This window comes from Sus scrofa, chromosome 6 (assembly GCF_054392235.1).
Source record: "Sus scrofa isolate SSC_HxYL_T2T_F1_AM1 chromosome 6, Sscrofa_HxYL_maternal_Yorkshire_Landrace_v2.0, whole genome shotgun sequence".
NCBI classification, from domain to species: domain Eukaryota; kingdom Metazoa; phylum Chordata; class Mammalia; order Artiodactyla; family Suidae; genus Sus; species Sus scrofa.
This window is the reverse complement of record NC_139388.1, coordinates 132,960,109-132,974,521: the sequence shown is the minus strand read 5'-3', so window position 1 is coordinate 132,974,521 and position 14,413 is coordinate 132,960,109. Positions and strand designations below refer to the sequence as shown.

Genomic DNA, 14,413 nt, shown 5'->3' with positions numbered 1-14,413 from the left:
ACACCAGATCTTTAACAGCAGGAACTCCATAAATTAGTTTTTGAGGAATTCTTTTTCTTTATGTATACATGTAAATAATCATCTTCCCATTGGAATGTCTGTAAACCTTATGAGGTTAATCATGGCAATAGTTGAATAGGTTATGCATATTGCAAACACTGTTACATCTTTCTCCTCAGCATTGTTCCTTAAAATGCAATTGATTTTAATAGCTAAGTTATTATTTTGGGGGTAGTGTTTAGAGTAGTAGCAGATCAATAAAATAACTACACTTATGGTCTACCTGATAAATACTGTGAGAGAAGCAAAGATGCTCAGAACCAGTAAATGTTTTTTTCTTTGCAAGGTATTGATGTCTTTTCTCAAGATATCCCTGGATGGATTGCAGAAGAATGTGCTCATCTTAGTGGTCTTCGTATGTAAGTATTTACATTAAGATGCCAGTTACCACTAAACTGAGGTTTAAAATAATTTAACAGTTCTTTGTTACATGACAGGTGAGAGTTCATAGTTTGATGCAGGTGTTTTGGGAATGCCAGTGAGATATTCCACATCAACAGCTGGAAAGCAGGCCAAAAGCCAGAGTAGTTCATTGTAGCCTGTGAATAGGATTCTTGATCCAGAAACTTTTAAGACCTTGATCCTTAGGAATCCTAAAATTGTCCATTTCATTCCAAGTGTAACCCCTATTCATGGAGCACAAACAGTGTCACATCTTTGATTTTTCTAACTAGTTATGTGTGTTCTAAATGTTTAGTTTGGCAGAAAATCCTGTTTTTCCCTCAGGGACTTCCTTCTATACTTTCTGTCTTGACTTTTCCAAGAACCTAATGGATTCTTTTAAGATCAAAGAAACAGCCCTCTTTCACAATCATTAGGAGGGGGGAAAAAGGGGTGTTCTGATCATTGTATTGTTTCCATTGATTCTATTACATCAGTATTGATTCTATTACATCAATATTGCTTCTAAAGCTGGCCTTAACAAGGTCTCCTTGGCAGCTGGATGTCTGGAGTCTGGATGTTGCTCTGTACAAACCTTGAATATACTCATTTTAAAGGAAAAAATAAAATAAACCAGTCCTGCAGTCAGGTCATGATTGACCTTTGCTCCCAGGAGGTCCTTTCTGATCCAAATTCTTCCATCTTCATGGTGACCCACACTTAGACTGAAAAATGACACCTTTTAAAATTTTTCCTATGTGTGCTTATTGCTCAGCCACTGTTCCATAGCACCAGCACCCAGTCTGGCAACTGGGCCTCCTATCTTTTGCCATACACACCCTGTCCCTCACACCCCAGGCCTTATGTGGAGCCTACATCCTAGCCCAGATCTTCCTGAGGAATTACTCTTTGAGACTTTTATTTATTTTTTCTCTAGCAGATGTTATTGGGGACCATTTTGGGATGAGAGGTTCCAATGATATTGCAAGGAGAGTTCAGACTTTTCTTTCTCTGTTGGTACCAGACTTAAACCTCAAGCCTGCCTTGTATCCTGTGGAGCACTTTTCTTAGATCATGTAAGGTCTTGTATCATCCTTCCCAGAGTGCTAACTGGCCCAAGAGTCCATAGTTAAGGTTGGCCCTTCAAGTAATTTGTCTTCACAATAATGAAAATCTTCCAAAGGATTTACATCTACCTCAATCTTCAAAATATTTTCAGATTCTACTTCACAAGGAAGCCATTCACCAGAAATCCCTGAATCTCAAGTAGGTTAGTTCGCATTGGCAGAGGTAAACCCTGTCCCCGAATCATCACTGTCCAATATAAAAGTAGGATTATGTCTTCTGTGTAAACTGGAGATGAGCATGGAGATTAAACATCATTGTAATAAAGACCTGATGGTTTGGAGTTTGAATATGTAGAGAAGTTAACAGTAGTGGTCCAAGCTAGGTACTGATTTCTATTAATTTTCTGTTCTTGATGTGATTATCTAAAATAATGGGGGACCATGATGTTCTCTAATTTAATGAAGCCATGTATTGATAGAGAAATTTGCTTACAAATTATAGAATAGCTGATATTTCCTAAAGTACAAACCACGAAGAGAGAAGAGCTAATCACCATAATTAGTATTATTCTGAAAAGTACAATGTTGGGATGTTAAACCTATGAAAAAACACACATAGAATTTTCTTTGGATTCCAAAATACCTCTAGCAATAAAGTTCAAGATCAAGTTATTCCATTCTTTTAATACTTCTCTGAGCATTTGGGGGGGGGGATGTTATTTTAATAAAATTCTACTAATACCCTTGTGAAATAAGGCAGTAAGACTCCACTGTTATAGAGGAAGACATTGAGTTGAAGAGAAGCAACTTTTCCAGAAACAAATAACTGTTGGTTTTAGAGCTAGGATTTCTGATTTTGAGAGCCTTTCCATATGTCAAACTTGCCCTAGTTAACTTACTTAGCTTTACCACCCTCAATCCATGACTACTTCACCTACCTTTGTTTGAATCCTTTAATTATATGCTAAATAATTTTTTGTAGAACTTGCAAATTTGAAGTATATGGGACAGCTGAAGTTTTGACATTAGCTCTGATATTGTCTGAAATAATCTAAGAATTTAATATATTTGGTAATAGTTTTTTATATTAGAATGAAAATGGTAATATTATTCATTATGTTTTTATACATAGCCATAGCCAACTGATTTCTGAATATAAAAAAAAAAGAGACCTAAAAGTCCTTCTCTAGATGGCAACCTAGGTAATATTTATGATAGTTGAATTACTCTCAGTGATCCTACCATAGATAAAGAGTGAGGAAGTTTTGGTAATGAAAAGAGCAATGAAAAACATATTGTATAAACTTCATACGTATTTTATTTTTAAAATTAATTTCTTAGTAGTCTAGCATTCAGAATTATTTAATCAATTGTAGGTAATTGAAATCAAAGACAGTATTGTCTAAAAAGAAATTCATTCATTTAACCATGGCCCCTAAAATCCCATATTATATCTTTGCATAGATAAAAGTTGTTTTTTTCCTTTTTATGGCCACACCTGTGCCATATGGAAATTCCTAGGCTAAGGACTGAATTGGAGCTGTAGCTCTGGCCTATGCCACAGCCATGGAATTACCGGATTCAAGCAGCAGATACAACCTAAGCCACAGCTTGCAGCAACACTGGATTGGTAGCCCTCTGAGCAAGGCCATGGATTGAGCCCACATCCTCACAGAGACAACACTGGGTCCTTAACCTGCTGAGACACAATATAAAGGAGGGGAAGTGGTTCTTCTGCATTAATTGCCTATCAGTAATATGATCAGTATTCAGTCCACTGTAGTCTCCATGTCCACAGTATAATTTTAAAGAAGATATTGAAGTTATTCTAAACAAAGCACCGGTTTTATACTTTTAATATTCTGTAAATTTTTATGGTAATTTAAGGTGTATTTTACCTTTTTTTTTTTTTTTTTTTTTTTTAACTGATGGATGAGAGTTCTGAAGAAGACTCTTTAAACAGGTAGGATTTTATGGATTTTTAAAAAATAATAGGTTAAGGGAACACAGAAAAAAGAAACTAACATCTGTGTGTGTTCTCCTCTGGGTTAGACACTGTATTGTGTGCTTAATATTTGTTACTTCATAGAGTCATCACATGGCTTTGCAAAATAGCTCTTCTATTATAGTCTATGTTTCATTAATTAGGTGACTGCCATTTAGGGAGTTTGATTAATTGACCCATGATTACATAGTTAGGAAGTAGCTGATCTGTGATTTGACCATTGGCCAGCCTGGCTCCCATACCCACTTTCTCAACCCTCAGCAGAGATTAAGAAGTCCATGCAGCACTAGGGGCAAGATATAGACCTAAATCAGATCAACTCAACTCAGAAGGTCAAACCTAGTTATATGTGAACTCTGACTTCGAACTTTATTAGGAAGCCTGGTTAGTCCAAACCTTTGTCCTGATGTATTTGACAGTCATAGTGGTAGCTAGTACCTTGTTTTTACCATTAAAATGTTAGGGAAGAACCCTTGTAGCTGTAGCCACAGAACCATAGTTTTACTCAGACAAGACCTTATTAGGTAAGTCTTCTTAGATATAATGATATCAATTCTCCTTAAGATGATTTTTTTGTAGTAGAAGTGTGTCTATGTATAGAAATGTTGTATTCATTAAATTCAACATCTATAGAGAGCATATTTCCAACTGATTTCTCTACTTACTGACTTCCAAGTCTGATTTTCCCTTCAGACTAATACCCTTGTCTGGATCTCTGAAGTTTTCTCTTTTGTTCTTAGAGTCTCTTTTCTTTTTACATATCAGTCACTGACCTTAGTTGGGTAGCTGGCACCATGCCTGTGTTGGGAGTGGATGACCAAGGATCTGGTTAGCCTGTTTGCCAGGTACAGGGAACTAGAGAGCTCCTCATGGTCGTTTGAGCCCACCCTTGTTTCAGGAATCATTGCCTTCATAAGCTGAAACCTTAAAGGATTGAGCCCTGAAGAAGAGTGATCTGAGAGAGGAGCCTCTAGGAAGGAAGAATTTTAGCAGTATGTAAAAAAAATAGAGGCATAGCTACCAGGACTCTGTTTTTATAGCACTCTCACTCCTTAAGTATCTGCACATCTGGGAGGGTTTTTTAGAGCTAGCTAGTTTAAGACTGCACTCACTCAGGGAGTCAGAGGGAGTGGTATGGGACCAGCAGGTAGGCAGACTCACCCTCTTGGTGAATGCACCATCCAGGCCCATCCTGCCTGGCCACAGGTGCCCCTGCATGAGGTTTGTGTTCATGCCCAAACCACTAAGGAGATGGGACTAAGATGGTGGAATAGAAGGACTGGAGATCAACTTCTCTTATAAAAACAACAAAATTACAAACAAATGCTGAGCAACCTTCAACCAAATCAACTGGAAGCTTTAAAAAACATATGCTACTCCAGAAGAAAAAGAGGAAACCACATCAAGAGGTAGGAGGGGTGATTATGTGATTTAAGTAACCCTATAACTCCCAGGTGGGAAGCCCCACAGACTGGAAAATAACTCTATCACAGAGACTCAACTACAAGAGTGAGAATTCTGAGCCTCACATCAAATTCCCATGCCTGGGGATCTGGCACTGGGAGAAAGAGCCCCTGGAGCATCTGGCGTTGAAGGACAGTGGGGCTTGTGTTCAGGAGCTCCGCAGGATTTGGGGAAATGAAGATGCCATTCTTGAAAGGTGCACACAGACACATGCACCAGCTCACAGGGCAAAGCAAAGACTCCATAGGAATCTGGATTGAACCTGATTACACTTCTTGGAGGATATCCTGGGAAAAGAGGGGGTGACTGTGGCTCATTGTGGGAAAGGGCATTGGAGGCAGAGCTCTTGGTAATATTCATCACTGTGCATTTCTCTGGAGGTGGTCATTTGGGGAAAACTTGGCCCACCCATCAGTGCTGAGAAACCCCAGGCCAAACAACAATCCAAGTGAGATTACAGCCCCACCCATCAGTAAACAGGCTGCCTAATGACACCCTAGGCTCACAGCCACATCTAATCTCACCCAGAGACAAAGTCTCACCCACCAAAGGGATAGGAATCACCCCACCTACAAGTGGGCAGGCACCAGTCCCTCCCATCAGGAAGCCCACAGCAAGCCCCCAAACCAACTTTAGCCACAAGGGAGGCAGTCACCAGAAGTAAGAAGCCACAACTCTATTGTCTGAAAAAAGGTTCCCACACCAAAAACCTATAAAAATGAAAAGACAGAAAAGTATAACTCAGATAAGGGAGAAAGAGAAACCCCACAAAAACAGCTAAGTGATCAGGAGATTCTCAGCCTCCAGGAAAAAGACTTTAGACTGTTGATGCTGAAGATGATGCAAAACATTGGAAATAAACTGTAGGCAAAGATGGATAATTTACAGGAAACACTGAGCAAAGACATACAAGATATAAAACTTAAACAAGAGATGCAAAATACAATAACTGAAATAAAAAATTCACTAGAAGCAGCCAACAGCAGAATACAGGAGGCAGAAGAACAAATAAGTGAGGTGGAGGACAGAATAGTGGAAATCACTGATGCAGAAGAGAAAAGAGAAAAAAGATTGAAAAGAAATGAAGAGAGTCTCAGAACTCTAGGACAATGTTAAATGCACCAACATCTGTATTATAGGAGTGCCAGAAGGAAAAGAGAGAAAGGGAGAGAAAAAAATATTTGAAGAGATAATAGCTGAAAACTCCCCTAACATGGGAAAGGAACCACTCACTCAAATCTAGAGAACACAACATTTACCATATAAAATAAACCCAAGGAGGAACACCCTGAGACACATATTAATCACACTGACCAAAATTAAAGAAAAAGGGAAAACATTGAAAGCAGCTAGGGAAAAAAAAATAACATACAAGGGAACCCCAATAAGGTTATTGGCAAATTTTTCAGCAGAAACTCTGCAGGCCGGAAGGGAATGGCATGATATACTTCAGGTGATGAAAGGAAAAAACCTGCAACCAAGATTATTTTACCAGCAAGGTGATCATTCAGATTTGAAGGAGAAAGAAAAAGCTTTAGAGATAAGCAAAAGCTAAGAGAATTCAGCACCACTAAACCAGCTTTGCAACAAATACTAAAGGCACTTCTCTAGGCAGAAAAGAAAAGGCCACAACCAGAAACAAAAATATGACAAAATGACAAAGCTCATCAGTAAAGGCATAAATACAGTAAAGATAGAAAATAATCCATGCACAAATATTCTACCAAAATCAGAAATCATGAGGAGGGTACAAATGCAGGAGACTGGAGATGCACTTACAATAAAGAGACCAACAACTTAAAACAAGTATAGATGCCTATATCAAAACTTCAGAGCAACTGCAAACCAAAAATCTACAATTGTTAAACAAATAAGAAAAATTCACTCAAATACAACACTAAAGATAGTCATCAAACCACAAGAGGAAAAAACAAGAGAAGATGGAAAGAAAAAAGAGCAACAAAACTCAATCCAAAACTGTTAATAAAATGTCAGTAAGAACATATATATCAATAATTACCTAAAAGGTTAATGGACTAAACACCCCAACCAAAAGATATAGACTGGCTGAATGGATACAGAAATAAGACCCATATATATGCTGTCTTCAAGAGACCCTCTTCAGTTCTAGGGACACATACAAATTGAAAGTGAGAGGATGGAAGAAAATATTCCATGCAAATGAGAATCAAAAGATAGCTGGAGTAGCAATACTCATATCAGAAAAAAAGACCATAAAATGAAGAATATTTTAAGAGACAAGGAAGGACATTACAAAATGATCATAGGATAAATCCAAGAAGAAGAAGTAACAATTGTAAATATCTATGCACCCAACATAGGATCACCACGATATATAAGGCAAATGCTAATGACCTTAAAAGGAGAAATCAACAATAGCACAATAATACTGGGGGGACTTTAACCTCCACTTACAGCAATGGAGAGATCATCCACACAGAAAATCAACAAAGAAACATAGGCCTTGAATGAGGCATTAGATCAGATGGACTTAATAGATATTTGTAGGATGTTCCATCCAAAAGCAACAGAATACACATTCTTTTCAAGTACACATATAACATTCTCTAATATTGGTCACATCCTGGGCTATAAATCAAGCCTTGGTAACTGTAAGAAAATTGAAATCATATCAAGCATCTTTTCCGACCACAACACTATATGACTGGAAATCAACAACAAGAAAAAAAAAACTGCCAAAAAAAATGAGACTAAACAACATGCTGCTAAACAGCCAATGGATCACTGAAGAAAACAAACAGGAAATTTAAAAATATCTAGAAGCAAATGACAACAAAGATACAACACTCCAAAACCAATGGGATGCAAGAAAAGCAGTTATAAAAGGAAAGTTTATACCAATACAAGCCCACCTCAGGAAACAACAAAAAGCTCAAATAAACAACCTAAATTTACATCTAAAGCAGATAGAAAGAGAACAGACAAGACCTAAACAAGTATAAGGAAAGAAACCATAAATGTCAGAGAAGAAATAAATGAAATGCTTGCAGAAAAGACAGACATAGAGACCAACGGAACAGAACAGAGAACCCAGAAATAAACCCTGACACCTATGGTCAATTAATCTTTGACAAAGGAGGCAAGAACTTAAAATGGGGAAAAGACAGTCTTTTCAGTAAGTATTTCTGGGAAACCAGGATAGCTACATACAAATCAATGAAAATAGAACACATCCTCACACCATGCACAAAAATAAACTCAAAATGGCTTAAGGATTTAAATATAAGACAAGACACCTCGAAGAGAACATAGGCAAAACCTTCTCTGACATAAACCTTACAAATATTTTCTCAGGTCAGTCTCCCAAAGCAACAGAAATCAAAAATAAACCAATGGGACCTAATCAAACTGACAAGCTTTTGCACAGCAAAGGAAACCAAAAAGAAAACAAAAAGACAATTTACAGAATGGGAGAAAATACTGTCAAATGATGCAACCGACAAGGGCCTAATCTATAAAACATACAAACAACTTATACAATTCAACAGCAAAAAAGCCAACAACCCAATAGAAAAATGGGCAAAGGACCTGAACAGATATCTCTCCAAGGAATGGCCATCATTAATAAGTCCGCAAATAACAAGTGCTAGAGGGGGTTTGGAGAAAAGGGACCCTCCTGCACTGTTGATGGGAATGTAAGCTGGTACAACCACTATGGAGAACAGTATGGAGGTACCTTAGAAAACTATGCATAGAACTACCATATGACCCAGCAATCCCACTCTTAGGCATATATCCAGACAAAACTCCCCTAAAAAAGACACATGCTCCCACATGTTCATTGAACCACTATTCACAATATCCAAGACATGGAAACAACCCAAATGTCCACTGACAGATGATTGGATTAGGAAGATATGGTATATATACACAGTGGAATTCTACTCATCCATAAAAAAGAATGAAATAATGCCATTTGTGGCAACATGGATGGAACCAGAGACGCTCATATCATAAGAAGTAAGCCAGAATGAGAAAGACAAATACCATATGATATCACTTATATCTGGAATCTAATATATATCACAAATGAAACTTTCCACAGAAAAGAAAATCATGGACTTGGAGAATAGACTTTTGGTTGCCAAGAGGGAAGGGGAGGGAGTGGGATGGACTGGGAGCTTGGGGTAAATAGATACAGAATGTTTCTTTCAGGATGGATTAGCAATGGAATACTGCTGTTTAGCACTGGGATCTCTGTCTAGTCACTTACGATGGAACATGTAATATGAGAAAAAAGAATGTATAAGTGTAAATGTAACTGAGTCACCATGCTGTACAGTAGAAAAAAATATATACACATAAATAAAAGATTTTAAAAAATGAAATATAAATGAAGAAAACCATAGAAAAATCAGTGAAACTAAAGGCTGATTCTTTGAAAAGATCAACAAAATTGATAAACCCTTAGCCAGACTCATCAAGAAATAGAGAGGAGAGACTCAAATCAATAAAATTACAAATGAAAAAGGAGAAGTTACAATGGATATCACAGAAATAAAAAGTATCATAAGAGACTACTAGAAGCAACTATATGCCAATAAAATGGAAACCTAGAAGAAATGGACAAATTCTTAGAAAAGTACAATCCTCCAAGATTAAACCAAGAAAGAATACAAAAGATGAGTTGATTAATTACAAGTACTGAAATTGAAAGTGTGAATAAAAAACTTCCAAAAAACAAAATTCCAGGACCAGATGGCTTCACTGGCGAATTCTATCAAACATTCATAGAAGAGCTGACACCTATCCTTCTGAAGATATTTGAAAAAAATTTCACAGGAAGGGACACTTCTAAACTCATTCTATGAGGCCACCATCACCCTGAAACAAAAACCAGACAGACACCACAATAAAAGAAAATTACAGGTGAAAATCACTGATGAACATAGATGCAAATATCTTCACAATATACTAGCAAATTGAATCCAACAATACATTAAAATGATTGTACATCATGATCAAGTGGGATTTATCCCAGGGATGCAAAGATTCTTCAATATTCATAAATCAATCAGTGTGATATACATTAACAAACTGAAGAGTAAAAACCATATGATCCTCTCAATAGATGCAGAAAAACCTTTGACAAAATCCAACACCCATATCTGATTTAAAAAAAAACTCTCCATAAAACTGGCATAAGAGGGAACCTACCTCAACATAATAAAGGCCATGTATGATGAACCCACAGCGAACATCATTCTCAATGGTGAAAAACTGAAAGAATTCCCACTGAGATCAGGAATAAGACAAAGATGTCCACTCTTGACACTACTATTCAACAGCGTTTTGGAAGTCCTAGCCACAGCAATCAGAGAAGTAAAAGAAATAAAAGGAATACAAATTGGAAAGGAAGAAGTAAAACTATCACTCTTTGCAGATGACATGATACTATACCTAGAGAATCCTAACGACTCTACCAGAAAACTGTTAGAGTTCATCCATGAATTTGGCAAAGTTGCAGGATACAAAATTAACATACAGAAATTGACTGCGTTTCTATATACTAACAATGGAAGACCAGAAAGAGAAATTAGGGAAGCAATTCCATTTACCATTGCATCAAAAAGAATAAAATACTTAGGAATAAACCTACTGAAAGAGACAAAATACCTGTGCTCTGAAAACTATAAAACACTGATGAAAGAAATTAAAGATGACACAAATAAATGGAAAGAGGAACCATGCTCTTGAATTGGGAGAATCAATATTATCAAAATGACTATACTACCTAAGGTGATCTACAGATTCGATGCAATCCCTACCAAATAACCAAGGACATTTTTCACAGAACTCAAAAAAAAATAGTTTAAAGTTTGTTTGGAAGCATAAAAGACCCAAAATAACCAAAGCTATCCTGAGAAAGACAAATGGAGCTGGAGGAATCAAGCTCCCTGACTTCAGACTATACTACAAAGCTGCAGTCATGAAAACTGTGTGGTACCAGCACAAAGACAGAAATATAGATCAGTGGAACAAGATAGACAGCCCAGAATTAAACCCATGCACCTACAGTCAGCCAATCTGTGACAAAGTATGCAAGAATATGCAATGGAGAAAAGACAGCCTGTTCAATAAGTGGTGCTGGGAAAATTGATTACTAGTCTGGTTCCTTAACCCCTCAGCCACAATGGGAACTCAAATATCCATTTTTTTAAAGTATTTTTCTTTTGTTCTCTTTCTTCATACGTTTCCCAACTACTACCAACTTTCTTTTCCTGAGACTCTTCCACCTTCTGAATTTGTTTCATGCTTCATGAAATATTCATGAATGGAAACAGACTTTTATGTGTATTTAAAATTCATAGTGGAGCTCCCATCATGACGCAGTAGAAATGAATCTGCCTAGGAACCGTGAGGTTGTGGGTTCGATTCCTGGCCTCATTCAGTGGGTTAAGGATCCGGCATTGCTGTGAGCTGTGGTGTAAGTCACAGACACAGCTTGGATCTGGTGTTGCTGTAGCTGTGATGTAGGCTGGTAGCTACAGCTCCATTGGACCCCTAGCCTGGGAAGCTCCATATGCAACAGGTGCTGACCTAAAAAGACAAAAGACAAAAGACAAAAAATAAAATAAAATTCATAGTATTCAATGTTCTCACTAATGTATCTGTGATTACATTTTATAGATGCGTTGTCAGCATTAGGAGTAGGAGGAGTTCCCATCATGGCTCAGTGGAAATGAATCTGACTAGCATCCATGAAGATGGAGGTTCAATCTCTGGCCTCGCCCAGTGGGTTAAGGATCCAGCATTGCCATGAGCCATGGTGTAGGTCACAGATGCGGCTCAGATTTGGCATTGCTGTGGCTGTGGTGTAGGCTGACAGCTACAGCTCGTATTTGACCCCTAGCCTGGGAACGTCCATATGCTACAGGTGAGGCCCTAAAAGGCAAAAAAAAAAAAAAAAATTAAAGGAGTGGGAGAAGAGTAAGATTTACAATCACCTTGGGATTCTGAGGTACTTTATTATTACTGGTATTATTATTTTAAAATATAAGCACTAGTGATGTTAAAACATAAGAGAGAGAGTGTTTTGCCTTTACTTTCTCACCTTTCATTTACCCATCATATTTCTTTCATTAGCTATTTTAGTCAGTAATTAATAATTATATGTGAAATATAATACTATGGCATTGGGCACATCTGTTAATTTGCAAGATTCACCTAATGAACCCCCAGTGTAGTATAGTGCAAAAGCAAGACTAAGAAGTTATAATGTCTAGGTTTGAATTTTGAATTTAAGTTTATCTAAAAATGAAAGCATTATTCCAGGTCAGTCTATGGCCAAATCTATGTTTCTTTGATGTACATGGATGTGTAAAATTCCTAGTGCAATTCAGAGATAAATAGGTTGAACTGTAGTTTTTTACAACTTCCACCTTGAAAAGATAGTGCCTGAGACTTAAAATCTTTTACTACATTTGGATTATCAGTTAGATCTAGATCTGTAAAGAACCTATCAAGAGAAATAAAAACCATGGGAATAGTAATGAATATGCAGGGTTGTGAAAACAAGAGTTTGGTGTAGAGATGTTTTAATGAGTACAAACCATTTTGGATAGTTAAAGTAGCATGCACTGAGTCCTTTTATGGCAGCTGTACCTTCAGTAATGCAAGGATAAAGTAATGATTACTGTTCTCTGGTGACAGCTATTGAGAGAGATAAGAAGGGCCTAATCTCTTAGATACAGGTAGCTGCTGCAGAGTGGTATAGTGCTGTGCTTGAAGTCCAAAGACACAGTAACATCCTGGTTCTATCACTTACTAGGTTTGGTATCTTGGGAAAATTTGTCTAACCTGTTTGAGTATTGGTGACCTTGTTCATAAAAATGGTACTGCTTCATACTTTTCAGGTAAGTATAGTGAACAGTTGTGGTAAAAAATGGGAAAACACATTGTAAACTGTAAAGGATGCAGTTTATAAATGTAAGAAAAAATGATCAGAGTGGCAGAGTTCCTGCTATGGCTCAGTGGCTTAAAGATCTGGTATTGTCCCTGTGGTGGCACAGATTTTGAAGCCTGGACCAGGAACCTCCATTATGCCTTGGGTGCTGCTGAAAAAGAAAAGGAAAAATGATCACAGAGGCAAATAGTGGCTTACTGAATGTTGAGGGTATTTTTTGTCTCCTTGGTTTTTTTTTTTTCCCCTTTTGGCCACACTTGTGGCATGTGGAAGACCCAGGGCTATTGATCAAACTGCAGCACAGAAGCAACCCAAGCTGCCAAATTAACAATTCCAATCCTTATACCACTGCGCCACATGGGAACTCCAAGGATACTTTTTAAAACCTGAAGGACAATAAAACGATAGTGGTGTTAAGAATGGGAAAGTTAGAATAGGAGTGTGGATTTCTAACTTGTGGTATGTGAAGTTTCAGTAGACTATTGTCAGAGATCTGCTATAGGTATATATTACTCTCAAGATTTTAAATGTTTTGACCTTAAATAAATTCCTTTTATTGAATACCAACTATGTGCCTGGTATAGGTATATAGATCTGCTATAGGTATATAGTACTCTCAAGATTTTAAATGTTTTGACCTTAAATAAATTCCTTTTATTGAATACCAACTATGTGCCTGGTACACACTGAGTATACCAGCTGAGGAGTTAGGCTGTAGTGGCAGGAGTAGAAAAACAAGTATAAAGATCATTCTTTATAAGTCACTGTAAGTTCTTCACATAAAGAAAATGGAGAACATTAGGTTAGACAACATTGAAGGGATTTGGAAGATGATGGAAGTGAGGGTGGAAATGAGGTCATTAGAAAAGATCTGAGTATGACAAGAGCTGCTGAAGGTTGGGAAGGAGCCAGTCATGTGAAGTTTTAGGGAAGGGACCTTCTGGACAGAGAAGAGTGGGTTCCCTCTGTTTATCATTTTACTCCCACATCTTAGAATGACCAGGAATCAGGAAGTGGGGTAAATGTCCTTGTGATTGATCATTTTTTTTTCCAGCCCCACCTGGGGACCCCTGCCAGTGCCCCAAGCCCGATGCCAAGGGTGAGCACCAGGGACCCCAGCCTGGCCCCTCCTTATGATCATTTTTATTATTGTTGCATGTAGAAAAGAAACTATGCATAATAAGGGCCTGTAACATTTGGAACATTAACAAATTAATGTTCTTATTCCTCCTTCATTAATCTTACTATACTTTTTTGAAGAATTATATAGCTATATTTAAATTTTCTTGCTATTATTTAAACATAAAAGTTTTTTTATACCTTGCTGTTACTTTTGCTATTCAACTATTTTTCCCACCAATAAAATTTTATCAAACAATAGGTCTTTCTAAGCTCTTATTTACCTAAATGAAGCAGCTTCTACAATGTTCTGTTTATACTCAACAGTGTTAATACTCCAAGATTTCTTTTTCATGCCAAGAATGTTAT

The 14,413-nt window shown here is 37.3% G+C and overlaps 1 pseudogene across 1 annotated transcript in view; it reads left to right on the top strand.

Moving 5' to 3' along the window:
* LOC110261398 (ATPase WRNIP1 pseudogene) overlaps nt 1–14,413 on the top strand; it is a 165,757-nt pseudogene that overhangs the window by 143,484 nt on the left and 7,860 nt on the right. Inside the window, exon 4 of the transcript XR_014807895.1 lies at nt 347–419. The product of XR_014807895.1 is annotated as an ATPase WRNIP1 pseudogene (transcript). The remainder of the gene's footprint in view (nt 1–346; nt 420–14,413) is intronic.